A 12,226-nucleotide genomic window follows, 5' to 3' on the forward strand; every position below is an offset into this window, starting at 1 on the left:
AAGTTACATTGCTTTTTATGTTGTCATAAGAGAAGGATAATTAAAACAGTGAAGGACATTTTACTAATCGATTAGTTTATAAAAGTTCTTAAGGATGAATCAAGGTAAAAGAAATTGCTTACCAACCAGTTGTATTGTATACTAATTCATGTTCCTATTAAATTTTATCTTTCGTTACCTTGACCATCGGTTTGAATATATTATTAGTCATGAAATTGTTCTAATAAACAAGTTTTTTGTAGAACTTGAATATAGTTCCAAAATTTTGAACCAACATCAGAACTTATTCTTCGAAGTATCTTTTTGAAAAATCAATCAGCTTTAGGTGAAGAATCATTCCATAAACTCTTTTTGAATTCCAAGCTTTTGGTATTTGCAGTAAAGGATTTTACAACCTTTTCAGATTTTGAATATTCAGCTTTGATCTATTGAATTTTGTTAATTTTTATTATCTTATAGAATCTAATGACTCAATAGCAATAATTGATGTCCTGCTTTTGTTATTCACATTTTATTACATGGGCCACCTTTAGTTGAGCTCTTTGTTGGTTAATCCATGGAATTGGAAACGTAGTTGAGCATATTTTAGCATAATTGAAACATAATTTGTGAATTGTGTTTAAGTCGCAGTACATATGTTCAATATGCTGACAGGTCACTCTTAGAAATAAAATTCAATAGATGAGTGATGTGTTATAGCCTCATTCAGATTACGCATTGATCTTAATAAATATCGTGTACAAGTGGAATTGAAAATGAATGATGTGGATGCATCAAGTTACTCTTTATCATATTTATTATAATAAAGTATGTAATTTAAACGTGCATTATTAGCTCAATCAGCATATCACGAATAACAAGATTAGTTTAGAATCGAGTTTAGAATGTACAAACTGATTCGAGCTTTTTAATTGTTTAATAAATATTCTTGCAAAGCAATATTTTATAAACTGGAAAACTTTGAAAGCACATTTTTATAAAACTGAAACTTTGAAACCAATTTCTTATTATAACACATTCTATTTCCACTTAATTTGTGAGTGCTAAGAAAATGTATGTCTCTTTACTAACCGAAGTTCGCCGCATTGTTATATAATAGCAAATTAAAGATTAGTACAAACAAACGTTTCTAAGAATCCAACATTTTCTCAAAACCTGAAATGGCCCAAGAATTCTAATGAAAACCAAAAATCAATCCACTTTAGTTTTGTATTGTTACTATGAATATGCTTTTGCATATTTTATTGTATAATACTTCCATCAGAAACAAAGAAGTTCTTAATGAATCATTGGCGTAGCTTGCTAATATTTGAATGTTTGAAATATCATGCATCGTTTTCATGATCTGTCAGAAGTGAGTACTGTGTTCAGCTTTAGATAAATAACTGATGCAATTAAAAGAAAGTAAAAGTAAAATGTCTATAAGAGTGACACTATCATAAATTTCAATTTAACTCCAACAAGAATGATTGAATAATATACATATTTCAAAGCATGCAGCAAGAACTAAAAACAACTATGATCAGAAGATGAGAAGATGACGATGTCACATACTTTCGCAATCTTATTAGACTGCATTGAAAATTGTTCGTTTATGTGGTGAAAATTATGACCTTTCTGTGAGCACACCACAAAAAACGAAACATTAAAATTACCTACCCAAAATGAAGCAAAACAACTAAACAAAATTTGACCTTTTCCGAAAAACATTTCTTTCTTATATTTTCAGTGATATTTGCTGCCAGATAACTAGACATCCAGGCTAGAACAAATTTTTAAAAAGCTGTGTAAATCAAAGCAGTTAGAACACAGATAATAGACATTCAGGCTAGAACAAATTCAAGTAGTCGAAGCAAATTCTGCTCTTTCCTCCTATGGAAATCCCATTCTATCTGTCGAGTTTGAGAGGAAACATGGCCGCCATCTCCTCCTCTGTTGCTTCTACGTAAAACCCAAAGAACTATCATTGTTTGCGTGAAGAATTTTGCTTCAAAATTTTCTTCAAAAAGCAGTGTAAATCAAAGTACGTTAGAATACGACTGTGGTAACACGTGTTTGGTGGCGTTGTCTTTCATGGCATCATTCGTACTAGCTGTCATATTTCGTCAACAAACATTGGCGCCACAAATGATACCTGTTTGCTGCCCTTGTTGCATATGCCCTTGTGGTACATAGAAAATACCTGCTTTCTTTGCTATATGTTCATGGGTATCCAAGAGAACACTTTGAACAATCCTCAAGAACTTACATGTAACCAGAGTTCTTTTCGGCCTATTTGTAGTTATACATGCCTTTTATGGATATGTAGAATCAGAATGCACCCATTTCTAAAATGTTCATGGTCATCCTAAGAAAACCCTTAGTGTATTAGAGATATCTGTTTTAAATTTGGTATACCTATGTAGTGTCTATAATGGTCATCATACATGTTCATTTTATTGTTTATTATTGCATGCTGCGATGCAGCAAGCTAAATCAATCAAAATGACAGTGTGCGCTGCTCACGATTTATGGCGTGCCTGCAAGCGAGAGCACTTTGAAACTTGATCTCGAGGAGTGTCTCATATAATTTTAATATGGTAATGATCTTGCGATATTAGCCTGTTTTTTCCTCACGTTCTCGGCCTGAAGTTGTATCAATACAATTTATTTTACATTTTGTCATTTCCAAAGAATAGACAACTTCATATTAGTGATATGAATGAGTTTGTTTTTACCTGGAACACAACAACAAGACAACAATACTTGAATGCTAATATATCAAGATGAGGTTTCACATCTTGTTTATTCTTCAACAACTGCCAGAGCTAATGAAACAATCTTGAACTACTTGAATGCAAACAGCCTTCGTTCGTGGGTTGATCTGCAGATCATACCTATAAGGAGTTCAGACTTCCTAGTACCATGCAAAAACAAAACTAGAGCAGACGTTCGATAACTGAGCTCATTGAACTGTAATGCTTTTTTAACTGCAATTGATAGTTGAAAGTTTTTATAGATTTCGATCTCTAAACTTCAAACTGATGTATGACTTAATGACAGCTGTGCAGTGCTGCACATCTAGATGCACTTTTATTGCATCTGACGTCGATTGACAACTGTTTGACTTCAGAGGTGTTGCAGTTATCGAACGGCTACTGTACTAGGAGTGCAGCATTCACTCAGATGAGGTTGACCTGATTTTGTCACTCCCAGATTTCGTCTACCCCTGAAATAACTTTCACTGCCTGTAGCTTATTATGAATCATTTATGAGTACCTGTTAATCAAGTTTGTAAGTCTTCTACAAAAAAAATACGGATTCATTCACGTGTATTTGTCTTGCCTTCATTACTGAGCTCTAGGCAATGAAAAAATAATCTCAAAATACAAACATATACCAAGAAGGGTCTCACAACTTGTTTATTTTCAAATAACTGCCTCTTTAAGGTGTGAACTATCGACTTACTCTATTTCATAGATCACCTGGAGCTCTAGACAACAAGAATTACTTGAATACAAACAAATACCAAGAAGGTCACACAACTTTGTTTATTCTTCAATAACTGCCTGTTACTGAGGTTGATCCACAGATGTTGACTCATGGAGTTCTGTAGACTACCTGGAGCCCACGACAGCAATAAGAACTACTAAAATACAAACATATACCAAGTAAGGTCATCGTAACTTGTTTATTCTTTGTTAACCGCTCCATTACGGAGATTGATCCGAAGACTGATGTCATGGGAGTTCGTAGACTACCTGGAATCAATGACAGCAACAGGAACTACTTGAATGTAAACATGTTTTAAGAAAAGGTCATTGGACGACCGAAATATATACTGTGAAGCATTATATGCTAACACATAAGAGATGTAATTGCTTTTTGAATTTACTGATGATGATCTTGTTCGTTAGGACCATAAGATCTTATTCCAGGGATTTTTGGATGATCAGTTCTACCAGGGTTTTAGAGACCCAGAACATATACATAGGAACACTGACTATTCTAAAAGAATGAGCATGTAATATATTTGAAACTGTGATAGTCCTTGGTTACGTTTTAGACTCTGCTTTACTTTAAAGATTTTGTATAACCATGGACAAAGCTGTAAACCTTGGACAATGGTTTCTGACAATGGACAATGAGTTTCTGTTTCCAAAACTGTCAAAATTATCTAAATCGGTTGAAAATGTTAAAGTTATGAAAATATCAATTTATGGGAACACGGGTACCTGTCGCCATCCACGTGGAAAAAAATCGATGCCCTCCACGTCCCTCCTCACTGTATCAACGTGATTTTCTACAGATGCTACATTTATGGAGTTCTAGATGTCACCGAGTTTCAGCTTTCAGCAAAAAAATTCATTGAAATATCACCACTTGAATTTGAAAAGGAACACGGCACTGTCGTGCTCATAGGTTAAAAGTGACAGTTCGAAAATTATGGAATTCCCTGGTCATGAGAAAGGCTGTGCTACCCAAGACCAACAAAACATCTATTAAATGATTCAACATCTCGTCAGTAATCTTGTTTGGAGCAGGGTTATTTGAAAACTTTTGGGCTGTCATTTTTAAGTTTAATTTGATTTCAATCGGATGAATCGGACCAAAGTCTTAAGATCGAAAACAAAACAAGACAAAATTTTCAAAACGACTTATCTGCTTTTGTGAACAAAGATTCAAACGACGATTTGGCGAATCTCGTTAGCCTCCTACTCAAACCAACACCATCAAAGGTAAGGAAGCCATCAATTTTGTCTGAAAACTGAAAAGTGCTGCACTTTTTTATTTTTGTTTTAAATTTTAAAAACATGGAGCCAAAATTTGGAAAGTTGATCTCAAAAGTCAAAAATCGATTGGGCGAATACAAATTTAAATGCAGCTAAACGTCAGAATGTGATGACAAAACGCGTTGACGTTTTGTTTCCCAATTGGTTGGATCGATATTTTCTCGCGTACATTTTCCTTTGTTCAATGCAAAAGTTAAAACATTGACGCAGTCAAAACACCCCATAGCAACGGCATTCGCAGTTGGAGAGGTGTCAGCCCCAATTAGCGAACGATCATCGTAGTTCTTTACAAACAATATTTTTGCGAAAGATCACATTCTTGCCCCCCTCCCCTTTCAGAGTTATGTTATTTTTAAACATTCCATAATATACTCTAAATAAACATCTTTTGCTACTTACATTCTATATTTGCATCCAAATAAATTAATACCGCTTTTATACAATTGATTTTCTCAGATACGGCATTTCCAATTAGTAGGTATTTGCTTAAGATGCGTTAAAACGCATCATAGTTTGCAATAAACTTCGAAAGTTCGTCAAGTCGACTTAATTCTAAGTTGTGTTGTGCTGACAATATCTAATACATTGAATTAATCTCTTCAATCAATGCTATATGATAGACACACAATTTTGCACTATTTGATTTTCCCATAGAATTTATCTCGCTTGAAGTATATGTAGTCTGATGTCTGAATAAACCATTATGCAATTAGTTCAATTTGTTACATTTCAAACAAATTATCGTGGAAATCAGTAGGCATTGTATCGCTGTACGTAGAACTGTCTCGAGTTTATGAGCTTCAAATGTTTCCAAATCACGAATTCCTGTAATGTAAACTATTTTAATACATTTCATTCTGCATAATGAAAAACAGCATGTTATATGGTCAAAATTATTATTGCAGAATGATGTAATTTGATAGGTTATCAAATTATTTTCGATCGACTCAACCATAACTACTAAAAATTATCACTAAATGTCTCTATATAGTAGGTAGGCTGACAATGTCCATGTCATCCGCGCAACAAATAAATTGACTGCAATACACCCGGCTTGTAACGCAATATAAACAACAAGAACTCAGCGAAATTATCACAAATGTCTCTATATAGTAGGTTGAACCCGTCGCCATAGCGGGAGTTTCAACGCTTGGCAGTGGAGGAGACATGGACCGAGGGTGATGAGGCAAGCAAACCTATAGTGACATTTAGTAACTCGCTTTAAGATCACCTTTGCGTGAAACTTCGAGAGCGGGGATCCCTGTCAGGCTCGTGGATGGATGGCTAATCATTTCGACAGCGAAGTTTTACCAACCCTGGCGATGTCTAAGCCGGATGATTGATAGGTATCCCATCACGCGCGCGATGCCACCATGTCGAGGAAAGCCTGCTGAGAAATGGCAGACCCCCGGTATACTGCTGGAGAGCCGGACTGCAGCCATTCGATCAACCTGTCTTGAGGCTAGAACGAAGGATGCAAGTTCCGCACGAGTAGGTAAGGTGGACCACAGTGTTTTCGAGCTGCGAAACTGACCCTGAAAAGGCCATTAAGAGCAGCACAGAGGTGTTTCTAACAACCATGCGAAGTGCTGCCAACGAAACGTGAGGCGACGTCTACAGGATGTTGATGGCCAAGACCAAAGGGACTCTTTCAGCCTCCTGAACGGTCCCGAAGGTTGGCGAGGATTATCGAGGCAGTCTCTTTCCATCCCGAGCCACAAGTCTTTGGCCCCCTGCGTCCTACTGCTCACCTGCAATTTTGCCACCTTTGAAATGTTCGGCCGACACAATGTTCATGCATCCGAAAACAAATAAATTGACTGAATCTATTTTAAAAATACCCTGGCTGTTGTTGGCTACGGCTCACCTAATGATACACCTTTGTAACGCGATGTTGAACAACAGGTAAGAAAGTCCATCGTCTTAGTCCCCGGCGCGATTCAAACAACTGGAGTTTTCGCCCGAAATCTTTCACAGTTTGCACACATCCATGTTGCTTTGATTAATCTGGTAAGCTTCCCAGGGAGCTGTCTTCGTCCAATTTTTCTAGTTCTACGCGGTCTATACTGTCGTATGCGCATTGATATCGATGAACAGATAGTGCGTTGAGACCTGGTATTTACCCATTGTTTGAGGATTTGTCGACAGTGAGATCTAGTCCGTTGTCGGAGGCCGCCAACTAATCCGGCCTGATAACTTTCCACGAACTCATTCACTGGTGACAGACAACGAAAGACGATCTGGGATATCACTTTGTAGGGGCGATATAGCTGGTGATCGCTTGAAAGTTCCCAAACTCCAACTTGTCGCTTTTTTTTGTAAATGGGGCATATGACCCTTCTTTCCACTCCTCCGGTAGCTGTTCAGTTTCCCAGATTCTAACTATAAATTTGTGCAGGCAAGTAGTCAGCTTTTCTGGCTCATCTTAATGAGCTCAGCTCGATACCATCCTTTCCAGCGGCTCATTGGCTTAGTGTTGGATGGCATACTTAACTTCCTTCAAGGTGGAGCTGATTGGCTTCATCGTCATGAACTGACGTAGTCATTTCTTTCGCTGCTTTGATTTTCACTGCCTGTACGCTCAACGCAATTTAAGTGTTCTTCCTAGTGCTGCTTCCACCTTTCGATCACCACACGTTCGTCCGTCAAGATGCTTCTTCATCGTTATCCCTGCTCGCGGCATGACACCTTTGCGTGATGCGTTGAGCTTTTGATAGAACTTGCGTGTTTTTGAGAACGCCAGTTGTTCTATATTCTCGCACTTCCAGGCGGCGTTTCTTTTCACGTTCCACGTTCCGGTCCCTTTCGTACGTGACCTCCCGTGCGCCCTTCTCTCCAGAATCTTGCTCTCTACTCAAACCATGTTCGTTCAGTCGCGCTAAGTCGTATCGTGTCGTGTATCGAACATTGTGATGAGGATAATTTTCAATAGCCAAACCATCACCTGCATTTGACCGAAGCCAGTTAAAAATTAACCTCAGATTAGATTAGTGAAGAGTGAGAAATGAGAATTAGGAAGGGACGATAAAGGGACCTAAGAACTGAGAAAAACTTCTTCATCTTTCTTTCTTAGTTGTTTTTTGTCTTTCTTCTTTCTTCTTAGTTATTCTTCTTCTTTCCTTCTTCCTTCTGTCTGCTTCTTCTCCTTCTTTTTTCTTCTTCTTTTCTTTTTTTCTTGTTCCTTTTTCTTCTGCCTCTTCCTTCTTGCTTCTTTCTACATTCTTTTTTATCTTCCTTCTTTTCTTCTTTCATTTTTCTTTTTCATCTACCATCTTCCATTTGCATCTTTCAGCTTCCATCTTCCATCTTGCATCTCTTTCATTTCTATCTTCCAGCTTCCAGCTTGCAGCTTCCATCCTCCATCTTCCATATTCCTTCTTCTTCTTTTCCTCTTCCTTCTTCCTTCTTCTCTTCTTTCTTCTCCTTCTTCATTCTTCTTCTTCCTTCTTCCTTCTTCTTACTTCTTTCTTCATTGTTCATTCTACCTTCTTCCTTCTCCTTCTTCCTTCTTCCTTCTCTTCTTCTTCTTCCTCCTTCCTTCTTCCTTCCTCCTTCCTTCTCTCTTCTTCCTTCCTTCTTCTCTTCTTCCTCCTTCTCTCCTTCCTTCTTCCATCTTCTTATCTTTCTTCTTCATTCTTCTTCTCCTTCCTCCTTCTTCCTTCTTATTTATTCCTTCTTCCCTCTCCTCTCTTCCTTCTTCCTTCTCATCTCCCTTCTTCCTTCTTCCTTCTTTCTTATTTCTTCTTCCTTCTCTTCCCTTCTTCCTTCTTTATTCTTTCTTCTTCCTTCTTCCTTCTTTCGTCTTTCCTCTTCTTCTCCTTCTTCTTCCTTCCTTCTTCCTTCTTCATGTTCTTCTTTTTTCTTTCCTTCTTCCATTTTCCTTGTTCCTTTTTTTCTGTATTCTTTCTTTATCTCTTTTCTTCCTTCTTCTTCTTCTTCTTCTTCAATCTTCCTTCTTCCTTTTGTTCTTCCTTCTTCCATCTTCCTCTTCTTCTTTCCTTAATCCTTCCTCCATTTTCCTTCTCCCTTTTCTTTCTGTTTTCTTTCTTTTCTTTCTCTTTCATCTTTCTTCTTCTTCCATCTTCTTTCTCCTTATTTCCTTCTTCCTCCTTCCATCTTCCTTCTTTCTTCTCTTTTCCTCCTTATTCGTTCTTCCTTCTTCCTTCTTTCTTTTTCCTCTTCTTTCTTCCGTCTTTCGCCTTTCATCTTCCTTCTTCCTTCTTCCGTCTTTCATCTTCCTTCTTCCTCTTCCATCTTTCTTTCTCCCCTATTCCATCTTCCTTCTTCCTTTTCATACCTTCAGCTTTCTTCGTCCTTCTTACTTCTTCCTCCTTCTTCTTTCTTCTTTCCTTTTTCTACTTTCTTCGTCTTCTTTCTACTTTTTTTACTTCTTCCTTCTTCCTTCTACCTTCTTCCTTTTTGTTCTTTCTGATTTCTTCGTCCTTCCTCCTTCAGCATTATTACTATTTTCCTTCCTCTCATTCTCTTCTTTCTTCCTTCTTCTTTTCTTTCATCTTCCTTTTTTTTACTTTTTTATTCTTCCTTCTTCTTTATCCCTCCTTAATTTTTCTTCTTCCTTCTTTCTTCCTTCTTCCTTCTCTCGTTTTTCTCCTTTCTTCCTTATTCTGTCTTCTTCCTTCTTCCTTCTTCTTTCTTTCTTCTTCCTCATTCCTTATTCCTTTCTCCTACTTCTTTTTACCTTCTTCCTTCACCTTTTCTTCTTCCTTCTTCATTCTTCCTTTTTTTCTTTTTTTGCCTCTTTCTGCTTTCTTCGTTCTTTCTCTTCACATTCCTGGTTTTTCCTTCTTTCTTCTCACTTCTTCTATCTACTTCTACTAACTGTTTTTGCTTCTTTCTTCTTTCTTCGTTTTTCTACTTCTTTCCTTCTTTCATTATTTCTTTTCTTCCTTCCTTCCTCTTTCTTCCTTCTTTTTTTCTTCTTTTTCATTCTTTCTTCTCCTTCTTCTATCTTCCTTTTAACCTTTTCCTTCTTTATTATTCCTTTTCTTTATCCCTTATCCTTCAACTCTTCATTCTTTCTTCTTCCATTTTCTTCTCTCCTTATCCCTTTCTTCTTCCTTCCCTCTTTTTCCATCTTCCTTCTTTCTTCTTTCTTCTCTTCTAGCTTTTTCTCTTCTTTCTTTCTTCTTCCTTCTTTCTCATTCCTTCTTATTCCTCATCCTTCTTTTCCTTTCTTCCTCATTCCTTTTCTTTTCCTTCCTTCTCCTTTTTTCCATCTTCCATCTTCTAACCTTTATCTTCCATCTTCCAACCTCCATCTTCCATATTCCATCTTCCTTCTTCTTCTCTTCTTTCTTCTTTCTTCTCTTTCTTCTTTCTTCTTCCTTTTTCCCTCTTTTCTTCTCTTCCTTTCCGTTCTTTCTTCTTCCTTCTTTCTTCACATTCTTCTTCTTCCTTCTTCCTTCTTCTCTCTCCTTCTTCTTCATCTCTTCTTTCTTCCCTTCCTTCTTCTCCTCTTTTCTTTTCCATCTTCCGTCTTCTTTCTCTCCTTCTTCCTTATGCCATCTTCCATATTCCATCTTCCTTCTTCCTTATTTTCTCTTACTTTTCCTTTTCTTTCTTTCTGCTTTTAGCTCCTAGCTGCCCAGAAGGAGATACTTTGAGAGATTTGTCGGAGACTTGTCAGGATGGGATGTTTGTAATAATTCGAATTGTAAGAAGAACTTGAAGTAGACTATCGAGAACGAGGCTTGATACCACTTTAGGTAAGAATGCGATAAAAGAGTGTATATAAAAATTAGGAGTGCTTGTTAAATAATCCTAACCACACATAGTTTTAATTATACTCATTTTATTTGCCCCATTGAGAGGATTAGTAAGAGAGACGTTTACAGAGGTACTTGGAATTTGTGTGGTGACGGTCCAACTGTCGGCCGCATGTTTTGGCTCGATGTCTGCTTCTGCACTCCGTAACTGGTTGGAAACCCTGAGCCGAGCTATTGGATGAACTTGACCCGAGGCGGCTTGGTGACAACGTCTTGGGTTCTACGACGGCAAGGCTTTCATGCATGCACTGGATACCGATGGTGACGGTTCACAGGTGGAGCAGACCTTCCAGCGGGGGTTTCAGCTCGGTCGCCGACGGATGCTATGGGATGTAGATGTTGGATCATGCTTTAGCTGGAGCATGGCGGATCGTGGTGTGTAGCAGGCACGTCTGACTACAAGATGGCGTTCTCGAAGGACGATACCACGTTGCTACGATAACTCGGTAACAACGGTGCTTTGACGCGCGAGCTGTAGACGAAACGATAAGCCCGAACACCAGAGACCTCACTAAAAAAGAAAAGGTCCGAATTGGGACCTTTTCTTTATTCATCATAGTAAAACTATTGAGAATCCTTCTTTTTTTCGCACTGCCTAGAACAAAATTAGATTCATTTTAAAGGCCGTCTACTGTTTTCTAGTAGTCGCATCGTCAAAGAGAGATCTGAACCTTGAATTCTGGTTTTATATATTTTCTCCTCCAAATTAGAAGAGACAACGAAATGTTAAAGTTTGATATGTAGCTTTCTCGAAGTGGTAGCCCTTCGGCAGGGTATCCATTAGGACAAATAATCTAAACATAAGAGTTGTGATCTGTGCTCAAACTCAGTTAATAGGCAATGGCATATTGGATTAAAATCAACAATTTTTAAGTAAAATAGCTCAAATCTTTTCGGAGAACGCTGTGATACGCCCCCAGTAAGGCGGTTCAATGAGTATTGAAGGTAAGTAGGTGCTTACTGGTGGGGACTTACGACATTAGGAATCTTGTGAGGACCCCTAAGCAAGAATTGAGCCACGATTACATTTTTGGTCCTTCCTTCATCTTCCTCCCTCTTCATTATTTTTTTTATTTCTTCTTTCTTATTTCTTCTTTCTTCTTTATCTTCCTCTTCCTTCTTCTGTTTATTCTTCCTTTTTTATCCCTTATCCCTTATTCTTTCTTCTTCTTCTTTACTTTTTTTCTTCCTTTTTTTATTCCTCCTCCTCCGTCTTCTTCATTATTTCTTTTTATTTCTTCCTTTCTTATTTCTTCTTCTTTATCTTCCTCTTCCTTCTTTCCTGTTTATTCTTCCTTCTTTATCCTATCCCTTTATTCTCTTTTCTTTTCTTCTTATACTTTTTTTCTTCCTTCTTCCTTTCTTCCTTCTTTTCCTTCTTCCCTTCTTTTTTTTTATTCTTCCCTCACTCTTATTCCCACTTTCTTTTTCTTTCTTCCTTCCTTCTTCCTGATTCCCTCTTCTATCTTCCTTCTCCCTTTTTACTTCTTAATTCTACCTTGTTCTTCATCCCACCTTCCTTCTTCCCTTCTTCCTTCCTCCTTCTGCATTATTTCTTTGTCTTCCTTCCTTCATTTCTTCCTGCTTCATTCTTCTAACTTCTTTTTTACTGTTCTCTTCTTCATTCTTCTTCTTTACTTTTTCTTCTTCATTCTTCTTTTTTATCCT

The 12,226-nt window shown here is 37.4% G+C and overlaps 1 protein-coding gene across 1 annotated transcript in view; it reads left to right on the forward strand.

Annotated features, from left to right (window-relative positions):
* LOC134207206 (uncharacterized) overlaps positions 1–12,226 on the forward strand; it is a 60,282-nt gene that overhangs the window by 14,679 nt on the left and 33,377 nt on the right. The gene's annotated exons all lie outside the window — the stretch shown is intronic.

The sequence above is a fragment of the Armigeres subalbatus genome, chromosome 1 (assembly GCF_024139115.2).
Source record: "Armigeres subalbatus isolate Guangzhou_Male chromosome 1, GZ_Asu_2, whole genome shotgun sequence".
NCBI classification, from domain to species: Eukaryota; Metazoa; Arthropoda; class Insecta; order Diptera; family Culicidae; genus Armigeres; species Armigeres subalbatus.